General features: G+C 46.2%; 1 non-coding gene across 1 annotated transcript; it reads left to right on the top strand.

Moving 5' to 3' along the window:
• The first annotated feature begins 9309 nt into the window (after positions 1-9309).
• On the top strand, positions 9310-9383 carry trnav-uac. Its single transcript has one exon. It is a non-coding gene; the product is annotated as a tRNA-Val (tRNA).
• The last annotated feature ends 1070 nt before the right edge of the window (positions 9384-10453 follow it).

The raw sequence follows: 10453 nt of genomic DNA, 5'->3' as shown, positions 1-10453 counted from the left end.
TTGTTAATATGAATTAATATGCCATTTAGCAGACGCTTTTATCCAAAGTGACTTACAGTCATGTGTGCACACATTTTTACGTATGTGTGGTCCCGGGGATTGAACCCACTACCCTGGCGTTACAAGCGCCATGCTCTACCAATTGATTTGTTCTCCTATGGGGACAGCCGAAGAACCCTTTTAGGTTCCAGAAAGTACCTTTTTTTCTAAGAGTGTATGGCTAAAATCCATTGTACTGATAGAGGTTAACCCACTTTTCTTCATGGTATCATGATTATGAATTACACTGTAAACAACAACGGTATAATTGTCACACAAGCAATTAATCCAGGTGTATGGAGATGTATGCTCAATACAACATTAAAACCAACTTATCGAAGGCTGTGCCACAAAAAGGGAGAGACAATAACTTAAAAGAGAAAGGAATTTATTAGTTAGTCTGCCACCAATTAAAAATAAATGGCTTAAAATTACTAATATAAATCGTAAAATGTATCAGTTTCGCTTATGGTCAAGAGGGTTGACAACTATGCTGCATAAAATTCAAGATGGTTGGTAACAGATTTTCGATATCCCAATACCATGGTATCAGGTTTATGAACTAATATACAAAACAACAATTGACGCATCAATTCATTATTTTCAAGTTATGCTATTATATAAAATTATTGCTACAAAAAGAATGCTCAGTATATGGGCCATTGAACAATCAGACCGGTGCAGACTCTGCCACAAGGAAATATCAGGGTACGGTTGGACCTGCAAACTGTATTGTTGGGGGAGTCATTAGGAAATATAATTGTGTTGTAGGGTAAAATGTTTATTTTCAGGGCAATTTCAGCAGGAATGTTGCAGATGGGGAGGTTCAAGTCCCTAGTGAGACACCATGGTAGAATGGATAGATCTATTACAAGAGGAAATGGTAGAATTATGATTTACTGGGAAAGATGGGTTGATCTGTGGCTGTCTGAAGGTTGGAATTAATAAGTGTTGGAATAAACACATCCACAGTATAAATGTTTGAGGTCCTCCAATCAGGGGTGTGGGTGGGGATGTGATTATTGTATGTTTTGTTGTTATTTTTTTGTGTTTTAGTTTCACGCTGTGAGCGGTGTGTGTGCTGGTCCTGGTGGTTATGGGTGTGCTCGCATCCATGCCCGCCAGGGCGGGGCTTAGTCCTTCCCACTGTCTCAGGACGGGTGAGGGCGAGCGCACCCACGATTGGAGCGGCCATTCATATTGTTATTTATTTATTTATTTTTATACAAAAATACTGCTGTTACGACAGGTTCTGGTATGTGGATGGAGGGGTGAAGGCCAAGTCCTACTCTTAATTTGCGCCTAGGTGTGCTGTATGGCAAAGTGTACCTGCCATTCATTGCACCCGAGGTTGACCGTCCGTGGTAATTGTTCCCACTGCTGTAGGGTGGCTGTACCAAAGGCTGCTGCAACATTTGGTTGGCGAGGTCGCAGAACATTCTTTCCTGTGAGGCTTGCAATTCCCCCTGCCAGGTGTGATTCTCTACCTGGGCCTCCCCTGTATCTTTTCCTCACGGATTCTATGCAGGAGACTGAGCTACATTACTTGTTCTCGGTAGGCCTGGTCCATGGACTCCCTGCAGGCTGCAAACTTTTCCACCATCACCTCAGAGGCCACCTCGATTTTGGTCTTCTTTGCCCTCTTTTTGGAGTGAGTACTACTAGCAGTGTCTGGGGAAAAAACAGTAGACAATATTTTTAAGATGTCTGGCCATTGTGTGCAACTAAATCAAATCAAATGTTATTTGCCACATGCGGCGAATACAACAGGTGTAGACATTACCGTGAAATGCTTACTTACAGCCCTTAACCAACAATGCATTTATTTCTTAATAAAAAAGTAAAATAGTGTTGAGAAAAAAAGAGCAGAAGTAAAATAAAATAACAGTAGGGAGGCTATATACAGGGGGGGGTACCGGTGCAGAGTCAATGTGCGGGGGCACCGGCTAGTTGAGGTAGTTGAGGTAATATGTACATGTGGGTAGAGTTAAAGTGACTATGCATAAATAATTAACAGAGTAGCTGATGGGGTGGGGGTGCAAATGGTCCGGGTAGCCATGATTAGCTGTTCAGGAGTCTTATGGCTTGGGGGTAGAAGCTGTTGAGAAGCCTTTTGGACCTAGACTTGGCGCTCCGGTACCGCTTGCCGTGCGGTAGCAGAGAGAACAGTCTATGACTAGGGTGGCTGGAGTCTTTGACCATTTTGAGGGCCTTCCTCTGACACCGCCTGGTATAGAGGTCTTGGATGGCAGGAAGCTTGGCCCCAGTGATGTACTGGGCCGTACACACTACCCTCTGTAGTGCCTTGCGGTTGGAGGCTGAGCAATTGCCATACCAGGCGGTGATGCAACCAGTCAGGATGCTCTCGATGGTGCAGCTGTATAACTTTTTGAGGATTTGAGGACCCATGCCAAACCTTTTCAGTCTCCTGAGGGGGAATAGGCTTTGTCGTGCCCTCTTCACGACTGTCTTGGTGTGTTTGGACCATGATAGTTTGTTGGTGATGTTGACACCAAGGAACTTGAAGCTCTCAACCTGTTCCACTACAGCCCCGTCGATGAGAATGGGGGCGTGCTCAGTCCTCTTTTTTTTTCCTGTAGTCCACAAGCATCTCCTTTGTCTTGGTCACGTTGAGGGAGAGGTTGTTATCCTGGCACCACACAGCCAGGTCTCTGACCTCCTCCCTATTGGCTGTCTCATCGTTGTCGTGATCAGGCCTACCACTGTTGTGTCGTCGGCAAACTTAATGATGGTGTTGGAGTCGTACCTGGCCATGCAGTCATGGGTGAACAGGGAGTACAGGAGGGGACTGAGCACGCACCCCTGAGGGGCCCCCGTGTTGAGGATCAGCGTGGCAGATGTGTTGTTACCTACAATTAACACCTGGGGGCGGCCCCAGGAAGTCCAGGATCCAGTTGCAGAGGGAGGTGTTTAGTCCCAGGATCCTTAACTGATGAGCTTTGAGGGCACTATGGTGTTGAACGCTGAGCTGTAGTCAATGAATAGCATTCTCACGTAGGTGTTCCTCTTGTCCAGGTGGGAAAAGGCAGTGTGGAGTGCAATAGAGACTGCATCATCTGTGGATCTGTTGGGGTGGTATGCAAATTGGAGTGGGTCTAGGGTGTCTGGGATAATGGTGTTGATGTGAGCCATGACCAGCCTTTCAAAGCACTTCATGGCTACAGACGTCAGTGCTACGGGTCGGTAGTCATTTAGGAAGGTTATCTTAGTGTCCTTGGGCACGGGGACTATGGTGGTCTGCTTGAAACATGTTGGTATTACAGACTCAGTCAGGGACATGTTGAAAATGTCAGTGAAGACACTTGCCAGTTGGTCAGCACATGCTCGGAGTACACGTCCTGGTAATCCATCTGGCCCTGCGGCCTGGTGAATGTTGACCTGCTTAAAAGTCTTACTCACATCAGCTACGGAGAGCGTGATCACATAGTCATCCGGAAAAGCTGGTGCTCTCACGCATGCTTCAGTGTTGCTTGCCTCGAAGCGAGCATAGAAGTGGTTTAGCTCGTCTGGTAGGCTTGTGTCACTGGGCAGCTCACGGCTGTGCTTCCTTTTGTAGTCTGTAATAGTTTTCAAGCTCTGCCACATCCAACGAGCGTCAGAGCCGGTGTAGTAGGATTCAATCTTAGTCCTGTATTGACTCTTTGCCTGTTTGATGGTTCGTCGGAGGGCATAGCAGGATTTCTTATAAGCGTCCGGGTTAGAGTCCTGCTCCTTGAAAGCGGCAGCTCTACCCTTTAGCTCAGTACGGATGTTGCCTGTAATCCATGGCTTCTGGTTGGGGTATGTACATACGGTCACTGTGGGGACGACGTCATCGATGCACTTATTGATGAAGCCAGTGACTGATGTGGTGTACTCCTCAATGCTATCTGAAGAATCCCAGAACATGTTCCAGTCTGTGCTAGCAAAACAGTCCTGTAGCTTAGCATCTGCGTCATCTGACCACTTTTTTATTAACCGAGTCACTGGTGCTTCCTGCTTTAGTTTTTGCTTATAAGCAGGAATCAGGAGGATAGCGTTATGGTCAGATTTGCCAAATGGAGGGCGAGGGAGAGCTTTGTATGCGTCTCTGTGTGTGGAGTAAAGGTGGTCTAGAGTTTTTTTCCCTCTGGTTGCACATTTAACATGCTGGTAGAAATGAGGTAAACTAAAAGGGGAGAGGGAAGACTGGAAAGGAATTGAATGTCATGGGGGTAGAGTGATTGTTTACAAAAAATAGTGTAGGCTACACAACAAACAGTTTTACATAATAGACCAATAATGTAAGAAGTTGCTCAAGTAAGTCATGGCCAAACAAGGTATCTAGCAAACAATGCTAGCTAGTACGCTAGCGAAAAATAGACACAGCAAAACAACAACTCACCATTGTGTATGTTTCCCCAAATCGACTGGCAGAGGCTGAGATAGGGCCAATATTTCCTCCCATAAACACTTTGACCGTCTTTGATAGCGTGGAATTGTGTTTTGTGATCTGTTGTTTGGTTCAGTATATCCCCCAGTCAGCAAGCCATATCCCCCGGTCAGCAAGTCTTTTGGCGATCTCTTTATAAATGGCTGCATCGCGCACGGTACTGCTCAATTGTGCCTGGATTTGTTCTTCGGCATTGATGCTGAACAATTCCATCTCGCTGTCTGTCCGTTGTCCTTCCGTTCTTTGTCCTTTCATTGTTTTGGGCAAATATCTCAAAACAACACGTTGCTAGTAGACAAAGGTGTTTCAAGGATGTAAAATTATTCAAGTTGTGTGTGTGTTCAGGATGATCACAGGGAGATAAACAAGAGATGCAGAAAGTGTGACATCTCTGTGAAACTTTGTGATTGGTGTTTGGACGTTAAATGACGAGACAGTCATTGATACGAGCAACCAGTCTTGTTCAGCACATTTCATCCGGGTATATCAAGCACACCGGTAAAAACACTGGTGTTGCAGCAAATAACATTTACCAACAGATGGCATCAACGTGCCATTTTATACCCATAACATCTTCCCTTTTATAAAATGGGACAGCAACTGTCAATTCATTAACCTAGTAATAATATCCAACATGAACAGTTTAGGTTTTTTCAGGTATAAAATAAACAACACATTTTGATAGTCTTCACTTTTCCCATTATTTTGTTATTTTCTTTTTTTATCTCTGTCTGTCAACAGTCCATAATAGGAAACCTACAGATTAAGTATTTTAGGTGGCTGGTACAGCCGCCAGCTGTGCGAAAAGACAGGGATTTTCTGTGAGCACTGTGGGATCATACACAGGCGTGTCACCTGACTGTCTGAGGGGAGTGTTGATGGGCGAGGGAGCGGCCGCCCTGTGAGCCCCTGGCTCGTCGTCCAGTGCCTCAGGTCCCACATGACTTGCTGGGGGTCCGTCCTTTGTCATGCGACCCCTATGACCATCAGGGTTCTGAGTAGGTGCTGGCTCAGCAACCCGAAGGTCAACCCTGTTACGACGGTACAGTGATCCATTCACTTCGACCAAGTAGGAATGTGATGCAACTTTCTGCACAAAGGATCCGAGTCTCCAGAGGCCGGTCCGGTCCCCTGGTAGTGGCTCATCCACACTGCTTCACCCACCATGAGCTCAGGTAAATCCTGTAGTGATTTGTCGTAGATGAACTTGGACACCTGTCTTCTGTGACAAAGCTTCTTCAGCATGTCTGTCACCACACAGGGCTCCAGGAGAGTGTTGGCTACTGGCAGAGCTGCTTTTAAGCACCGAGCCATGAGGCGCTGGGCAGGGCTGCTATTCATGCCTTCTGTTGGGGTATTGCGCCACTGCAGGACCGCTTTCCAGGCAACCTTGCCCTATCTCAGACTTGTTTTGCAGAGGTTCTTCGCGATTTCGACTGCCGACTCTGCCTTCCCATTAGCTTTTGGGTGTCATGTCGATGAGGTGACACGCTTGAATTCCCATTCTGCAGCAAATTTCCAGAACTCAAAGTAGGAGAATTGGGGTCCATTATCTGAGATTACCCTATCTGGCTGGCCATAGCAGGCAAACTGAGTCTCGCAGCGTTTGATCGTCGTCTCTGCTGAGATGTCAGGGAGGAGGTCAATCTCCGAGAATTCTGAGTAATGATCGACTAACAGAAGAAAGTCTTTACCACTGTGCTGGAAGAAATCAAGACTTGCTATCTGCCAGGGGGCACATCGGTAGCTCGTGGGACATTTTCTCTCTCTGTTGCTAAATGGCGTATTCATTGCAGATTGTGCATTTAATGAGTCTTTTATTTCACTCTGCATTCCTGGCCAATACAGTGTGTCATGTGCTTGTCTGCAACAGGCATCACCTCTAATGTGACTTGAGTGCACGTTCGCCAACATCTCAGGGCGCAGGGACCGGGGAATAACGACTCTCTTACCCTTGAATATCACTCAATTTTTTGAAAACTCTTCTTTGACTGGCCAATATTCTCTGATGGCTAGAGCAGTTTCTTCCTTACAGTCGGGCTAGCCCATCAGAATCACAGACCTCAATGCCTGGAGGTGCTTGTCCCTGTCTGTGTGCGGTCTGATTTGTAGAAGGCGCTGGTCAGCAACATTGAGGTAGTCTGCCTTGTTGATATGTTCAACATCCACTTGCTCTGTTTGTAAACTGCACACTGTGCGTTGTTCATGCATGGAGCGTGTGTGTGTTCCTGATGCAGTAGCCCTGCTGAGCGTGTCACTCGCATACATCTCCGGCCCTGGCTTATACACCACCTTGAGGTTGTAGTTTTGTAGGGCCAGTAGCATGCTTTGCAGGCGTTTCGGGGCGTTCAGGAGAGGCTTGCTGAATATAGCAATAAGGGGCTTGTGACCTGTCTCTGCGGTAATGTTGTCGCACCCGTACAGGTAGTGGTGGAAGCGTTGGCATGCAAAACAATGCTGAGGCACTCATTCTCTATCTGGGCATAATTCTGCTCTGTTGGAGTGAGTGTCCTAGAGGAGAATGCCACAGGCTTACCCTCCTGCATGAGGCAACAGCCCAGTCCATACTGGCTCGAGTCACTTTGAATCGTGACATGTTTTGACACATCATAGTATCGCAGTACAGGTGTCTGGGTGACCAGTTGCTTTATTTCCCTCACCGCTGTGTTGTGTTTTGGGAGCCAATGCCAGATGGCGTCCTTGTCTATAAGCCTCCTTAGTGGCTCACACACCTCAGAGAGCCGCGGCAGGAACTTGGCCAGGTAGGTGACGAATCCGACGAAGCGCTGCAGTGCCTTCACGTCAGATGGAGGGGGCATGTCCAAGACAGCCTTCACTTTCTCAGGATCCGCCTTCAATCCGGTGGAGGACAATATGTGCCCGTGAAAGCGGACCTCTGGCACTTTGAACAGAAGCTTTTTTTTATGTTTAGCCTTAGCTTGACCTGTCTGCATCTGTCCATCAAGGTCAGCAGCTTGGCGTCATGGTCACATTCTGCCTCCTCATCACTGTCCCCACAGCCCACTACAACGATGTAATCTGCTATGGGTTCCACACCACTGAGTCCCACCAGCAGCTTGTGCTGTTTCCGCTGATACACCTCTGGAGCCACGGAGACCCCAAACGGGATGCTTCCTGCCCCAGGGTATCCAAAAGGTGGTCATGTAGCTGCTGGGCTGGTCGAGCTTGCACTGCAGGAAGGCATCTCTGGCGTCCATGAGCATGAAAACTCTGGCCTTCGGGAGCTTGTAAAGAACATCCTCCAACATGGGTATAATGTAATGTGAACGTCGCAGAGCCCGGTTGAGGCGTTTAGGATCAATGCATATCTGTAGCTTGTCTGGTTTCTTTATGATAACCATATTACTTATCCAGTCTGTAGGCTCAGTGATGTGGCCATCTGCTTCGTATTTGTCAAGCTGAGCCTTCGCAGCTGCTTTCATGGCCACTGGTACATTGCGGGATGCACACTGGACAGGCTGGTTTGCTGCGTCCAACTCAAAGTGAACTTCGCCGGGAACTGACTCGATCAGTGCGTTGAAGACATCATGTGATTTGCTTAGGAGTGTCTCTTTGCTCAGGGGCCCAGCCTGGACTTTGTCTATGTTAAGGTCTGCTGAGATGGTAAAGTTATTAAGCCCGAGGCACTCACAAGTGGACCCTGACAGTAATGGCTGTTGACTAGCCTTTGGCACTCACTACCCCTATGCACTTGCTAGCATAGACATAATGCTCAGTGCTGTTGTTCTCACCATCTGTGTTTGTTTCAATGGAGTGCACTTTACCCTCCTTTCTCTTGCTTTTCATGCAGAACCTCACAAAGTGATTAGCTGTGCCACAGGATTTTCATATTTTCTCATAGGCTGGACAGTGTTATTTTCCACGTCCATGAGAAATCTACGTATCTGCACATATTGGGGCTGTCTATTGCAGAGTTGGCTGTAGTATTATCATTAGCATTAGCCGTGGCAAAGGGGAATTTCTTTACTATGCTGCCTTTCTAGCTCCATGGACCTTATCCGTATATCAGTAAGCTCTGCTGCACGGAAAGTCTCCACTGCCAAGACCAGCGTCAGGCCACGTTCTCTCAGCAAACTTCTGCGCGTGCCCTCATCAGCTATACCAAGCACTATCTTATCTCTGATCAGTTAATCTCTTAAAGCACTATATTCACATGTAGCTGCCTTTTCCCATAGCCTGGTGACAAAGCTTCAAAGGACTCCCCGTCCTCCTGTTTACAACAGCCGAAAACATAACACTTGTAGATAACATTCTTTGCTGGCTTAAAGTAATGTTCAAGAGCATCAAGAATAACTGTTGCGTTACCTTGCTGAGCTGCTGTTAGGTTCAGGTTGTGTTTGTATACGTGTCGGCATTCAGCTCCCATTATAGTCCTCAAAATGGCAGCCACTACATCATCATCCTTTTCCAGAAGTCCCGTGGCTTGTGCATAGTCCTCCCATTCACGTCTGAACGTATACCAGTTCGTGCTCCAATCTCCGCTGAGCTTCATAATGGTGGGAGGGGGAATTTTCACAGCCATGTCTATCCGATGCTAACAACACTGAAGCTAACTAGCAAACTCACTGTAGCTAAGGTGAAGCTTAACTGATCAGAGATAAGATAGTGCTTGGTATAGCATGAGGCCCCAAAACTCTGAACCAAACCACTGTGCTAAAAATCTTGATGATGAATGAGTTGCCATTTTTTTTGTCAGTTTTTTATTTTATTTGTTAAAGACACATAGATGCCATGGAATATGACAACAGCACTATCATGCCATGAAAGTGAAATTCATGTTTTCTCTTCCAAAAAAAATCATAACATTGTAGCTTTCAGCCCTGTGTAGCTCAGTTGGTAGAGCATGGCGCTTACAATGCCAGGGTTGTGGGTTCGATTCCCACGGGGGGCCAGTATGAAAATAATAAATAATATGCACTCACTACTGTAAGTCGCTCTGGATAAGAGCGTCTGCTAAATGACTCAAATGTAAATGTAAAATGTGAATTCCGGCAATATTTTACTCATGGCTTAAAGTAATGTTTTGTAAACCCGAACAGTTTGCTCTGATTTGCGGAAGTCATGAATAGTTATGCCACTTCTGACAGCATGTTTGGACGTTAAATGACGAGACAGTCATTGATGCGAGTAACCAGTCTTGTTCAGCACATTTGTATTTGTATTTATTATGGATCCCCATTAGCTGCTGCCAAGGCAGCAGCTACTCTTCATGGGGTCCAGCAAAATTAAGGCACTTTTAAAAAAACATTACAATACATTCACAGATTTCACAACACACTGTGTGCCCTTAGGCCCCTACTCCACCACTACCACATATCTACAGTACAAAATCCATGTGTACGTGTGTGTATAGTGCGTATGTTATCGTGTGTGTGTATGCATGTGTCTATGTTTGTGTTGCTTCACAGTCCCCGCTGTTCCATTAGGTGTTTTTTAATCTGTTTTGTAAATCTAATTTTACTACTTCCATCAGTTACTTGATGTGGAATAGATTTCCATGTAGTCATGGCTCTATGTAGTACTGTGCGCCTCCCATAGTCTGTTCTGGACTTGGGGACTGTGAAGAGACCTCTGGTGGAATGTCTTGTGGGGTATGCATGGGTGTCCGATAGTTCCAGTAGTTCAAACAGACAGCTCGGTGCATTCAACATGTCAATACCTCTCATAAGTAGTGATGAAGTAAATCTCTCCTATAAGCCAGGAGAGATTAACTTGCATATTATTAATATTAGCTCTCTGTGTACATCCAAGGGCCAGCTGTGCTGCCCTCTTCTGCGGCAATTGCAATTTTTTTGTGGCACCTGACCACACGACTGAACAGTAGTCCAGGTGTGACAAAACTAGGGCCTGTAGGACTTGCCTTGTTGATAGTGCTGTTAAGAAGGTAGAGCTGCGCTTTATTATGGACATACAGTTGAAGTCGGAAGTTTACATACACTTAGGTTAGAGTAATTAAACGAG

The sequence above is a fragment of the Coregonus clupeaformis genome, chromosome 31, assembly GCF_020615455.1.
Source record: "Coregonus clupeaformis isolate EN_2021a chromosome 31, ASM2061545v1, whole genome shotgun sequence".
NCBI classification, from domain to species: domain Eukaryota; kingdom Metazoa; phylum Chordata; class Actinopteri; order Salmoniformes; family Salmonidae; genus Coregonus; species Coregonus clupeaformis.
Note: the sequence above shows the minus strand (reverse complement) of the source record. Positions and strands in the feature narration are given on the sequence as shown.